The 14,430-nt window shown below is 51.8% G+C and overlaps 1 long non-coding RNA gene across 1 annotated transcript; it reads right to left on the bottom strand.

The window, feature by feature from the left end:
- Positions 1-5,233: 5,233 nt before the first annotated feature.
- On the bottom strand, positions 5,234-6,252 carry LOC125333315. The gene is made up of 2 exons (XR_007206830.1): positions 6,027-6,252; positions 5,234-5,529 (listed from the first exon to the last, which is right to left on the bottom strand). It is a non-coding gene; the product is annotated as an uncharacterized LOC125333315 (long non-coding RNA).
- Between the last annotated feature and the right edge of the window lie 8,178 nt (positions 6,253-14,430).

Here is a 14,430-nt window from a genome sequence, read left to right on the forward strand (position 1 = left end):
ATGTCCAAAAAAGCCCACCCCCACGGGGGTGAATAGAGTTTTATAGGTTTTAGGGATTTAGCATAATTGACAAAAATCACCAATTAGGAGGACAAGTGGTGATGCAATTCCCCCCAGGTCAAACCCCTTCTCTGGAGCCCCTCCCTTGGTACTGGCTGTACTTTGTTTATGAAAATGTGTCTCTATGAGCTGTTTTCAACCTTGGTAGCCAGGGAGAGCCAAGATAGGGTAGGGGCCCTTGGAATACGTTTTGTCTTTCTGCCTAGGGAAAAGGGCACGGAAAATTACTGGGAAAACTACCCACTGATGCAATAGGCTACAAATATACATGTAAAGAATACAGAGAACATAGAAAAAAAGGTAAAAACTGAAATGGTTCTTGCCCTCCCAAATGGGAGTGGGCTCAGTTCTTACAGAGCAGAGGAAGAGCCCTACTTGCTTTAGCCAAGCCTGTGGCACTGCCCTGTCCTACTCTGAGCAACTGAGTGACAAAGTGCTTTGTGGGGTGTTGTGGGGCAGTTGCTGGGGAGCCCAGAGCGGCCCTTGGCTCTGCTCTGTGTTCCTCAGCAAGCCACAGGAGGGGATTATCACGTCTCATTTCGAGTAACTGAATTCCTGAGCACTGTTGGGTGGGCAACAGCACTGATTTTTTTTTGCCTCAGGGGCCTGAACTTCAGCATGGACATTTAAAGGTTCTCAGTTTAATTCAAGTCAACACAGCGTTTGGGATTTTACAATGACAACTCTAGGAATGGAAAACAAGGTGCTTGGAAAACAGCTCTCATCAGGTATCAAATTCTCATTTGAAAGGTGAGAGTCTTCAGGCAAATAACTTTTTTATTAGAGGAGCACTGCCAAGCATCATTGTGATACTAGATTTAGCTTTTAAGTGTTCTCTGAAATCTTCATTTGCTGAGTGCTCTGAGCCTTTTGTCTGCACCACAGTGATGCCATGAAGATTTTTGCCTTTTCTTTTATACCCCTGTTATACCTTTTTACACCTTCTGTATTCCTAGTACTTTTTGCCTACATTCTTGGACTTGTTTGTCAAGCTAAGCAACTCAACATTTTAGAAGCTTTGTAGCTAGGGATCAGTGTGCCCCAGAGCCCAAGGTCCTCTCCAGAACACATTCTGTAAACTAAGATAGAACCATGCAGGGGAAGGCTCCTTGGGGAGGGGGGCTCACTTGAGCCTCTCATTGGGGAATCTTTGATAGATCTGCTAATTAGTAACACCTATAATGTTATACCCCATGTTGGGGGAGGGGGACAGACATAGACTCGGCGGGGTGCATCTCGATGCATGACCTGGACGTGTGCACCTAAGGATCCTTAAAATAAATACCGAGGTAAAATCCCTTTTCCCCTTCTAACCGTGTATGACTCTTGATTTTAAGACCAGGAAAAGGCATCACAGTGGAGCAAGTGGTCCGTCAAGAGCTCCAGGATGTGTGGACTGAGGCCTGTGTGATGCTGGGCAGAGGCTCTGGAGCTGCAGTGCCCTTGGAGTGAAACATTCAGCTGCTTTTATGCTAAGTCCTGGTCTGCAACCTCTCTGTCCTTCACCTTCTGAAGCAGCTTTTAGTGCCTGGATGTGTAAATACTTAAACGTTTGGGCTTAGAAACTCACGGTTTGGAGTGTGGTTTGGAGCATTCCCTTTCTGTTTGAGGAGGGAGAGGTTGTCAGGGAAATGGACCTATCCAGAAATATCCTAGAGGTGAGACGACAGGTGTGTGGAGGATGTGAATCTTCTTTATACCTTGCAGTTGTGGCTGCCAGGCAGGGGAATGAGCTTTCCCAGGCAGCTCTGCAGTGGCTGCTGAGCTCTCAGAGAGGCTCTGTGTCTGCACAGAGCATGCACTGAGGGTGGCAGAGGGTTGGGAATAAGGTGAAAGCCTCAAGGTGTGAAGGCACACACAGAATCATGGAATGTGCTGAGTTGGAGGGAACCCATCCAGCTCCTTGGGTCCAAGTCCTCATCCTGCACAGGACAGCCCAAGGAGCCACAGCCAGATGTGAATCACTGAGCAGCTGTTGAGCTGTGCTGCTCCATGCCCTGCACGGCCCCCTCAGCAGGACAGCTTTGTCAGAAAATAAAGCTTTGTCAGAAATAAACAAGTTAAACGGGCACATTCCTGAAACTGCAGGGGACAATGTCCTGAACGCCCTGTGTGCTGCACCTTGTGGGTTTAGGGTATAACCTGGGCTCAGAGCTGTACCCCACTGAATACCAGCTGCCCTGGCATGCTGCATCACTGCTGAAGGAAAGGAGGTGGCACTGAGGTTTTTCACCATTTCCCTTTTCTAACAGGAAAGTGTCAAGGTAGGGAAATGTGTGAAGAGGCAATTTCTGGACACTTTCTAACACAGAGAGAACTTCTTCAGCTGCCATTGAGCCACGAGGTATAAATACTTGCCTTTCTTAGGCTGCACCTCAGTTCTGACCACAGTGAAGTGTGTTGTGCCAACCAAAGAGACACCCTGGAGCTTTCTGTAGGGCTGTCCTGTACCTGGAGTGTAAATACACATTGCAGGGTGCAGAAAGGACCAAAACACTGCACCAAGCCAGGCTCTGGCCTTAGGGAGTGGTGGATGCCATCCATTTAAAGACTTGCCATGTTACTCAAACGATGCTGTCCTGGAGGAAGCTGAGTCTGGTGTTGTGAGCAATAAATGCCTGTGGATAGGCAAGAGACCTGGCACTGGGAGATCTGGCTCAAGGGTTGTGTTCTTCTGACTGCAGTTTTGCTCTGAGTTCCTCACAAGGGACCACCACGGGCAGTGCTGTGTCAATACAATAAAGAGAGAAAGAACTTTCAGCCTTGGTGAGAAGCACAAGGCCACCCCAGACAAGGGTGGTCAGAAGGTAGAGAAGTGCTGCTTTTCACTCAGGTCCTCCTTGGGAAGATCCCACTGCTCAGAGGCACATTCATCTCCCAGCTGCATCACCCCTCTCCTTTCAGCGCATCACAGCTGGGAAAGGAAGTGTTCTCCCACCTTTTCCTTCCTTTCCTCCCTCTTTACAGATGGTCTTCTTGTACCACCTTGCTCTCTCCTTCTTTTCACAAAAGTGATGAAAGTGTAACTTCAGCTCCTTACAGAAATCTGTTTTATTTGCAAGACCATAAGTCAGTCAAAAATTAATGAGTTGTACTGCTTTAATGTAAATAAATATTGAAAATTTAAGGCTCTCTTCTTTCTGTTCCTTTGTAGGACTGAGAGGGCTTGCAGAACTTGTATTTATTTACAGTATCTCTGGATAGCACGATTTAACCTACTTGGGCTCATTCTTAGACAGATTTCCTCCATTTACACCCCATCACATGCCCAAGGGTTTGGTCCCTGTGCTTTCACACATGCTGCTGTTCACACTGCAGTCATTCCCACCCTAATATTGCTGGAAAGAACCAGAAGATTGGGAACAGCTTCTGCCTTTTTGCTCTGCATCTCCCAGTCACTTTACTTGATCTCAGTAACAATCCCCAGGGGGACTCAGCTTCGCCGGGAAGGGCACAGCTGAGCCATGGAATGGTTTGCGTTGGAACAGACCTTAAAGATGATCAAGTCCCACCCCCTGCCATGGGCAGGGACACCTTCCAATGTCCCAGGTTGCTCCAAGCCCCATCCAGCCTGGCCTTGGACACTTCCAGGGATCCAGGGGCAGCCACAGCTTCTCTGGGCACCCTGTGCCAGGGCCTGCCCACCCTCACAGGGGAGAATTTCTTCCCAGTATCCAATCTAAACCTGCTTCTTTCAGTTTAAGGCCATTCCCCCTTGTCCTGTCACTCCAGCCTCTTGTCAAAAGTCCCTCCCCAGCTCTCTTGGAACCCCTTTAGGCACCAGAAGGCTGCAATAAGGTCATCCTAGAGCCTTCTTTCCTCCAGGCTGAACAACTCCAGCTCCCTCAGACTTTCCCCATAGGAGAGAGAGGTGCTCCCTCCATTCCCATCTTCACAGCCTCCTTTGGGTTTGCACCAGCAGGTCCATGTCCTCCTTTTGCTAAGGGCCCCAGAGCTGGACATCGATTGGGGTGGCTGAAAACAGCACCTGCTTTTCCCCACCAGCCCCCTGGGGCAGCCCCTGCCCAGCACCTGGAGGCTGTGTGTGCCCTGCACCCTGGATTCTGTGGGAACAAAGATCCCAAACTCCTCCACCCCAAGCTGAGGGGTCCTTTCCACCATTCCTCTGTGCTGGTGAGGAGTGGGAGCTGCCGGAGTCCTGTAAATCCCTTTTCCTGGTGGAGGGCTGAGGCGAGGGAGGAAGCTCGCAGCCAGTCCTCATTAGCAGACCTTAGGTTCATTAAGCTGTCACTGCTGAGGGAACCAACTCCTGCCCGGCACAGAGGACACAGCCCAGCATCCCTCTGGCATCCACACGATGGCAGAAGAACCAAGGATCACTGCACAGCTTCTAAAAACCTCCGCTGCGAGCTGGGAAGTCACCCGGCGCCTGCCTCTGGGTGTGCTGCCCCTTCCACGGGCAGTGCCCACCGGGAATTCAGCCCGGGCAAGGCACAGCTGAGGGGGCTGTTCCTGCCAGCAAAGAGTTCCAGCATTTCAAAACATGAGGCAGCTGTAAATTCAGCAGCACAGGGTCCTGAGGCACCTGCCAGAACTGCGCCTGCTTTGTGCAGGCAGCGGGAGAGGTGATGTCCAGACGTCCCTTCCAACCTGAGTTACTCCTGGACAGGAGTAACCCATCCCAGGTCAGGCAGTTCTGCCCCAGCACCTCTGCACACTCTTCCCTTTGGCAACAGGGCCCCCAAACGAGCTGCTTTGGAACTAGAATTGTCATGAAGGTCTCAGAGTAATCTTCTCACCACACAGGAATGGCTTTGAACACCCCAGAGCTGTGCTCACAGCCTGCAGGGAAGGTGTTTTCACCCTTCACCAGCTCATGTTCTCTTGTAGGCGATTCCAGAAGCACTAAACCAGCTTCTGGTGATGTCTTTACAAGAGAAACGTCCACAGCAGGGCCCTAAGTGCCCAGAGGAACCAGCCAGACTTCCAGCTGTCAGGACATGGAAAAACAATCCACAGAGCCCAGTATCAGGTGGGAGAAACCCAAAGGAGTGCGAGAGAGTACAACCCTGTGTGAGGGACCTGACCAGGGGAAGCCCTTTTTTAGGACAATGTGCTTTAAGGCTGAAGATTCCCTCCCAAAAGATGCGTGAGCTAATTCAGCTACTACCAAACCCAAACTCAAAACCTACAAGCACTTTCACACTCCAGAAAATTCCAGAGCAGTTTATTTTCCCTACTTTTCTGCAGCTGGCTCCTGGCTGGGACAGGGGTCTTGTTGCCTTGCCAAGGCATTATGTCAGCTCTAGAAATTAGGGTGGGTCACAACTGCTTCAATTTCTTAGGTGAAAATAAAAGGTAAAATAAAGCAGGTACACCAATGCAAACGCTCCCTGACGTGGCACTGTGATTAAAGGTGTGGAGCCAAATACTCTTTATCCTGTGCATCCTCTCTGGTTTGGTTTGTTTGCTTTTTATGAAATCTCTTCTTCTTCCCAGTTCTCTGAGCTGTGGAAAAGAGTGAAGGGGTGTCAGCATTTCTATTAAAACTGCATCATGACAGACTGGTCTGTAGTTTGGTTTAGCTCCTCATTTTCAGGCTGCAGCAAAGGGATAGGATAACCCAGGGGACTGGGATAGGACCCATTAGTGCCCCCAGGGCTCTGACAGTCATTGATTGCAAGAGGGAGGATCCTAACTCACAGACAGATCGTTTTAAATGATTTTTTTTCCCTATTCACCATTTTTAAAAGAATTAATACCCTCAATTGCTATAAATTAAGATTTTCTTCTGATTAACGGTGGTGATAAGCTGCTGGTATGATCCACTAAAGGCTAAGGTTACAAAATATCATTTTGGTACACATTTTAGAATTATGGAACTGGAACACAGTTTTGAATTTTGTCAGTGTTATAGACTTCTGAAAGCGTGCTGCTTCTCAGAAGTTAAAATATAAAGTAAAACTTGCTCTAAGTTTGAAAAATCAAATCAAGAGAGGACTCACATGCAATGAATTCCTTTTCCTACACAAACTGTAGCAATCCAGTCAGTGCTTCTCCTCCTGTAGCACCCTGACCATCAGTGGCAGCTGAGGAGAGCATTACCTGAGCTCTAGCCTGGAAAAATCTGGACAAGGAGGTGAATTAAAATGTTACAGGTGGTTGCTGCCTGTTCCTAAAGCATCGTGCTCAATGTGAAACCCACTCCCAAAGCACCCTTCTTGGTGTGGAACCTGCTCCCAAACACCCAGCTCGCCGTGGAACCTGCCCCTAAAGCACCCAGCTCGCCGTGGAACCTGCCCCTAAAGCACCCAGCTCGGTGCGTACCTGCTCCCAAAGCACCCAGCTCGGTGCGTACCTGCCCCTAAAGCACCCAGCTCGGTGCGTACCTGCTCCTAAAACACCCAGCTCGGTGCGTACCTGCTCCTAAAACACCCAGCTCGGTGCGTACCTGCTCCCAAAGCACCCAGCTCGGTGCGTACCTGCTCCCAAAGCACCCAGCTCGCCGTGGAACCTGCTCCTAAAGCACCCAGCTCGGTGCGTACCTGCCCCTAAAGCACCCAGCTCGCTGTGGAACCTGCTCCTAAAGCACCCAGCTCGCCGTGGAACCTGCTCCTAAAGCACCCAGCTCGCTGTGGAACCTGCCCCTAAAACACCCAGCTTGGTGTGTACCTGCTCCTAAAGCACCCAGCTCGCTGTGTACCTGCCCCTAAAGCACCCAGCTCGCTGTGGAACCTGCCCCTAAAACACCCAGCTCGGTGCGTACCTGCCCCTAAAGCACCCAGCTCGGTGCGTACCTGCCCCTAAAGCACCCAGCTCGCTGTGTACCTGCCCCTAAAACACCCAGCTCGGTGCGTACCTGCCCCTAAAACACCCAGCTCGCTGTGTACCTGCCCCTAAAACACCCAGCTCGGTGTGTACCTTCTCCCAAAGCACCCAGCTCGGTGCGTACCTGCCCCTAAAGCACCCAGCTCGCTGTGTACCTGCCCCTAAAGCACCCAGCTCGGTGCGTACCTGCCCCTAAAACACCCAGCTCGGTGCGTACCTGCCCCTAAAGCACCCAGCTCGCCGTGGAACCTGCTCCTAAAGCACCCAGCTCGGTGCGTACCTGCCCCTAAAGCACCCAGCTCGGTGCGTACCTGCTCCCAAAGCATCCTGCTCGCTATGTACCTGCCCCTAAAACACCCAGCTCGGTGTGTACCTGCCCCTAAAGCACCCAGCTCGGTGCGTACCTGCCCCTAAAGCACCCAGCTCGCCGTGGAACCTGCCCCTAAAGCACCCAGCTCGGTGCGTACCTGCCCCTAAAGCACCCAGCTCGGTGCGTACCTGCTCCCAAAGCACCCAGCTCGGTGCGTACCTGCCCCTAAAGCACCCAGCTCGGTGCGTACCTGCCCCTAAAGCACCCAGCTCGGTGCGTACCTGCCCCTAAAGCACCCAGCTCGGTGCGTACCTGCCCCTAAAGCACCCAGCTCGGTGCGTACCTGCCCCTAAAGCACCCAGCTCGGTGCGTACCTGCCCCTAAAACACCCAGCTCGGTGCGTACCTGCCCCTAAAGCACCCAGCTCGGTGCGTACCTGCCCCTAAAGCACCCAGCTCGCTGTGTACCTGCTCCTAAAACACCCAGCTCGGTGCGTACCTGCTCCTAAAACACCCAGCTCGGTGCGTACCTGCTCCTAAAACACCCAGCTCGGTGCGTACCTGCCCCCAAAGCACCCAGCTCGGTGCGTACCTGCCCCTAAAGCACCCAGCTCGGTGCGTACCTGCCCCTAAAGCACCCAGCTCGGTGTGGAACCTGCTCCTAAAGCACCCAGCTCGCTGTGGAACCTGCCCCTAAAACACCCAGCTCGCCGTGGAACCTGCCCCTAAAGCACCCAGCTCGCTGTGTACCTGCCCCTAAAACACCCAGCTCGGTGCGTACCTGCCCCTAAAACACCCAGCTCGCTGTGTACCTGCCCCTAAAACACCCAGCTCGGTGCGTACCTGCTCCTAAAACACCCAGCTCGGTGCGTACCTGCTCCCAAAGCACCCAGCTCGGTGCGTACCTGCCCCTAAAGCACCCAGCTCGGTGCGTACCTGCTCCTGAAACACCCAGCTCGGTGCGTACCTGCTCCTAAAGCACCCAGCTCGGTGCGTACCTGCCCCTAAAGCACCCAGCTCGCTGGGGAACCTGCTCCTAAAGCACCCAGCTCGCCGTGGAACCTGCCCCTAAAACACCCAGCTTGGTGTGTACCTGCTCCTAAAGCACCCAGCTCGCTGTGTACCTGCCCCTAAAACACCCAGCTCGGTGCGTACCTGCCCCTAAAACACCCAGCTCGGTGTGTACCTGCCCCTAAAACACCCAGCTCGGTGTGTACCTTCTCCCAAAGCACCCAGCTCGGTGCGTACCTGCCCCTAAAGCACCCAGCTCGCTGTGGAACCTGCCCCTAAAACACCCAGCTCGGTGCGTACCTGCCCCTAAAGCACCCAGCTCGGTGCGTACCTGCCCCTAAAGCACCCAGCTCGGTGTGTACCTGCCCCTAAAGCACCCAGCTCGCTGTGGAACCTGCCCCTAAAACACCCAGCTCGGTGCGTACCTGCCCCTAAAGCACCCAGCTCGGTGCGTACCTGCCCCTAAAGCACCCAGCTCGCTGTGTACCTGCCCCTAAAACACCCAGCTCGGTGCGTACCTGCCCCTAAAGCACCCAGCTCGCTGTGGAACCTGCCCCTAAAGCACCCAGCTCGCCGTGGAACCTGCTCCCAAAGCACCCAGCTCGGTGTGTACCTGCTCCTAAAGCACCCAGCTCGCTGTGTACCTGCCCCTAAAGCACCCAGCTCGGTGCGTATCTGCCCCTAAAGCACCCAGCTCGGTGCGTACCTGCCCCTAAAACACCCAGCTCGCCGTGGAACCTGCTCCTAAAGCACCCAGCTCGGTGCGTACCTGCCCCTAAAGCACCCAGCTCGCTGCGTACCTGCCCCTAAAACACCCAGCTCGGTGCGTACCTGCCCCTAAAGCACCCAGCTCGGTGCGTACCTGCCCCTAAAGCACCCAGCTCGCCGTGGAACCTGCTCCTAAAGCACCCAGCTCGCCGTGGAACCTGCTCCTAAAGCACCCAGCTCGGTGCGTACCTGCCCCTAAAGCACCCAGCTCGGTGCGTACCTGCCCCTAAAGCACCCAGCTCGGTGCGTACCTGCTCCCAAAGCACCCAGCTCGGTGCGTACCTGCTCCCAAAGCACCCAGCTCGCTGTGTACCTGCCCCTAAAGCACCCAGCTCGGTGCGTACCTGCCCCTAAAACACCCAGCTTGGTGCGTACCTGCCCCTAAAGGACCCAGCTCGGTGCGTACCTGCTCCCAAAGCACCCAACTCGGTGCGTACCTGCTCCCAAAGCACCCAGCTCGGTGCGTACCTGCCCCTAAAACACCCAGCTCGGTGCGTACCTGCCCCTAAAGCACCCAGTTCGGTGCGTACCTGCCCCTAAAGCACCCAGCTCGCTGTGGAACCTGCCCCTAAAGCACCCAGCTCGGTGCGTACCTGCACCTAAAGCACCCAGCTCGCCGTGGAACCTGCTCCTAAAGCACCCAGCTCGCCGTGGAACCTGCCCCTAAAACACCCAGCTTGGTGTGTACCTGCTCCTAAAGCACCCAGCTCGCTGTGTACCTGCCCCTAAAGCACCCAGCTCGCTGTGGAACCTGCCCCTAAAACACCCAGCTCGCTGTGGAACCTGCCCCTAAAACACCCAGCTCGCTGTGGAACCTGCCCCTAAAACACCCAGCTCGGTGCGTACCTGCCCCTAAAGCACCCAGCTCGGTGCGTACCTGCCCCTAAAGCACCCAGCTCGGTGTGTACCTGCCCCTAAAGCACCCAGCTCGCTGTGGAACCTGCCCCTAAAACACCCAGCTCGCTGTGGAACCTGCCCCTAAAACACCCAGCTCGCTGTGGAACCTGCCCCTAAAACACCCAGCTCGGTGCGTACCTGCCCCTAAAGCACCCAGCTCGGTGCGTACCTGCCCCTAAAGCACCCAGCTCGGTGCGTACCTGCCCCTAAAACACCCAGCTCGCTGTGGAACCTGCCCCTAAAACACCCAGCTTGGTGTGTACCTGCTCCCAAAGCACCCAGCTCGCCGTGGAACCTGCCCCTAAAACACCCAGCTCGCTGTGGAACCTGCCCCTAAAACACCCAGCTCGCTGTGGAACCTGCCCCTAAAGCACCCAGCTCGCTGTGGAACCTGCCCCTAAAACACCCAGCTCGGTGTGTACCTGCTCCTAAAGCACCCAGCTCGCTGTGTACCTGCCCCTAAAGCACCCAGCTCGCTGTGGAACCTGCCCCTAAAACACCCAGCTCGGTGCGTACCTGCCCCTAAAGCACCCAGCTCGGTGCGTACCTGCCCCTAAAACACCCAGCTCGGTGTGTACCTGCCCCTAAAACACCCAGCTCGGTGTGTACCTTCTCCCAAAGCACCCAGCTCGGTGCGTACCTGCCCCTAAAGCACCCAGCTCGGTGCGTACCTGCCCCTAAAGCACCCAGCTCGGTGCGTACCTGCCCCTAAAACACCCAGCTCGCTGTGTACCTGCTCCTAAAGCACCCAGCTCGCTGTGTACCTGCCCCTAAAACACCCAGCTCGGTGCGTACCTGCTCCCAAAGCACCCAGCTCGGTGCGTACCTGCCCCTAAAACACCCAGCTCGGTGCGTACCTGCCCCTAAAGCACCCAGCTCGGTGCGTACCTGCCCCTAAAGCACCCAGCTCGGTGCGTACCTGCCCCTAAAGCACCCAGCTCGGTGCGTACCTGCCCCTAAAGCACCCAGCTCGGTGCGTACCTGCCCCTAAAACACCCAGCTCGCTGTGTACCTGCTCCTAAAGCATCCTGCTCGCTGTGGTACCCGCAGCAGGTGGCACTCCCTGTCCGCAGGTCCCCGGGAGCTGCTCCCTGGGTGTCCCCAGGACCCGGCTCTGGGCAGAGGAGCCTCCCCCGCTGCAGGGAAGAAGGGAAGAGCCCCGCACTGTTCAGTGGTTCCCGCGGGAGCTACAAAGCCCATCCAGCTCGCAGCTGGGAGGAATAAAGGCAGGATTAGCCGTGGGCATTGGACACCTAGAGCCTCTCGCTGAGCCAAGTGAGAAGGGTAACTCGAGGCATTTGTGCTCTGAAAAGCCCGGAGGTTTGGCAAAGACAGCCACTCACTCAGCTGTGCAGCCTCCTGTAAACTGAAATGCCCCCTTAATGCTGCTGAAAAGAGAAAATAATGATTGCGCTGGAGAATAAATAAAAAGCGAGGCTAAACATGAGATCATTGTGCTGACATTGGCAATTATCACCCCAAACACCTCTGCAGTCATTCAGCACGGGCAAAAGGTGATCTCTGACAGCAGAAACTTTCAGCTGACTTTCTCAGGTGTGGGGTGGAGTAACTCCTTTAGTTGAATCGCATCCCAGATAACAAACAAACAAACAAACAGAAGAAAAAGTAGGAGAAATTTCTGTCCCTTTGGTGAGGGACAGACAATTCACACATAAAATTTATCCATGGAAATCATTTCATTCAAATATATCCAGCTGAATTTTTAGCACTTTCCCAACTTTCACAGAAGTTTGGGTTCTGAGGGCTGTTATGGGCAGCACTGGGATCTTCCAGTCTGACCTCCTGCATAAGCAGGTTACAGCATTTTTCCCAGAAGTTGAACAGATTTTATCTTGGAGATGTATTCCAAACAAGGATACCAAGCAAGACCTTTCATTGTACAATCCTCTTATTATTAAGAAATCACACCTTCACTGGAAATAGGAAATTCCTGCTTGTAGCTGGGCTAGGTGTGTTTATAAACTCCTTTCCAGACCCCCTGATTTATAAGTAACTCAATAATCATACTACCTCTCTACTATTTTTTTTTTTAATAAACTTTAAAAAGGCAGTTTCTTGAATTTAATCTTAAATATTTTGTTTTTCTTTGAACTCTCTCAAGATATTCCAGATCCTACTAAAAAATTCTACAGCTGGCCCTGGAACAGGAGCCCCACTGCAAGACTGAAGCTGCTGCTTTGCCTTTACATCACCCACACCATGTTTGTTCCTCAGATCACCCAGGCTCCAGCACCGTGGATCTTCCATATCATAAAGAAAAAGACACTCAAAGCAAAGTTATGAAGAGAAATGAGCATTTTCTGGCACTCAGGAAGAAGGGGAGAAGAAAAGGTGTGTGAGAAGGGAGCAGGCAACACAACTGAGTGTGAAAATATTATTTGTGCCACTGGTGCTGTTCATGTTCATCCCCCTGGTGCTGAGCCATTTGTGGGGTCTCCCCAGTATTAATTAAGAACAAACTAAGCAATAATCTGTGCCCTCAGTCAGTCACATCTGGAGAAATCCCAGCACGTATTCACTTAAAAAAACAAGTGACCTGCCTGGGCCAGAAAATGGAACTGAAGCTGAGAAGTCTCTACATTTGAAAATAATTAATTTGGCAACACTGGGCCAGACTTACATTGGGAGAAGCATTATGATTCTCCCAAAGTAGACACACTTCCCTCAGACCCAAGACAGGCCTCATCCACCCTTGAGGACTGAAACTGCTGGAGACCAGCAGGGCAGGACTCAGTGTGTGTCCTTTCCAAGCATGCACTTTTCATTAAGTAACTTTTTTTCTAGACAAAGAACTTTTCACAGGAGGATGAGAGGATCTGCCTGATGAAATATTGACTCTCCCAATTCATCTTAGATTCTCAAGCATCATTCAACAGCTCTGAATTGACTAATGGCCATCACAGCAAATGGATTTCCACCTTAATCTTTAGTTCTTGTCTGAATGATATTAATACACATTGTTTATCACTAATGAGCTCTAGAATATGATGTTAACAGAAGCAATTAAGGCCCAGAATAACTGTCTGCAACACTGTGCTGGAGCTGAATGCACGGGTAATGAATCACTTCCACAGCTCAGCTGCACTTTCCTCACTGCAAATCGTACATCAGATCTCACTAAGCTCATCTCAGTGGCCAGGCTGTGCCTTTATTTTTAACTCGTGTGTGTGCAAGAGGTTGATTATATCAGAAAGAAGATAGGTCTTCAAAAGACCCAGCCTTGAGGGTTTCATTTATTGCTGAGTGATAGCAGCTACCTCTAAAGAGAGGTATCATATTTACACTACTTTATTCCTGTACCTGTAGGTTTAAACTTCTTTTCAGGTGTTTGAGTTCAGGAGAACAAAGCTTGATTCAGAGCACTGTGTAGCCAGGACTTCCAGACCCTGACTTCTTGTGCAGATAATCACAACAAAGTGGTCAGGCACATCAGGGAGGTTTTTGCCTGCTCAAGGAGAGAGTGTCCCTCTCAAACTCTCTTTGGTGAACTGCTGCCTTCAGGGCAACATTTCCATGTCACTTGTGGCCACAACGATTTAAAAGCTGAGGTCCAGAAGAAAGGCAAACTGTGATGCTACCCAGCTAATTTTTATTTTGCACAGTTGGCCTGTCCCAGCACAGGCTGAACACACCTGTCTTTAGTGAACTGTATTAAACACTGAATCTTTGAGGAGATTTGGAGCCAACCTGGTCCTGAAAAGGAAACAAAAGCTGCTGCTTGACAGCAACATTCACAGAATTGAGGATGAGAATTGCTTGTAAACCCCTGTTCTAAGACTCGGTCCTACACTTGAAGCTGGAGCAATGTTACTACTGACAGCAGTAGGAACCTGTTGTAAATAAAGCTCAGCTTGGATCAGCTAAGCTTGTCTATGTTCTGATACACTGAGGAATACACTCACCTAGTCTTGAAGGAGAATTCAGAAAACCAGAAGTATCAGGCAACAGCATCATTTGTTCTCATACTGTAAGAAGTTTTTGAAACAAGTCAACAGAAATGTGAATTTACTTTTGCTGTGTATTTTGGCAGGAGGCTCAAAATCTGCCTGAAGATGCTCTGCCAGTCCAAACTGAGCAAATGTCAACAGCCATGAAACCACTTCTGTTCAGACACTCAGCTCCTTGCTTCACTGCTACAGAGCATCCTACATCTGGGATATTTTCCTTAAATAAGCTCAAAGCAAACTGTTTTGTCCTTAGGCTCACCTGGACCGTGTTGTTTCTCTCAGCCCCAGCTCTGGCTGATGTTTATAAAACATCCAAATGAAATGAAAGTTGAAATGTAGATGTTCAGCCAGCAAAGTGGAGCACACCTGCTGCAGGTGAACCAGATTTTTACCTGCCTTCACCTACAGATGTCATCATCACACCTACAAGCAGGCTCTGCATGTGGACATTTTTGATCTCTGGCTGATGCTTCGTACCAAATTAGTCAGCAGTTCCTCTTTTTTCTTATTTTTAAGGAGTTATCTATCTAAGGACCAAGATCAAAGCAGCAGGAGCATCGTTGCATTGTGCTGGCTTGAATTGCAGTGTCACTTTAATTTGCAGGCACTGAAGCAGAACCTCAGCCAG

The sequence above is a fragment of the Corvus hawaiiensis genome, chromosome 14 (assembly GCF_020740725.1).
Source record: "Corvus hawaiiensis isolate bCorHaw1 chromosome 14, bCorHaw1.pri.cur, whole genome shotgun sequence".
Lineage (NCBI taxonomy): Eukaryota > Metazoa > Chordata > Aves > Passeriformes > Corvidae > Corvus > Corvus hawaiiensis.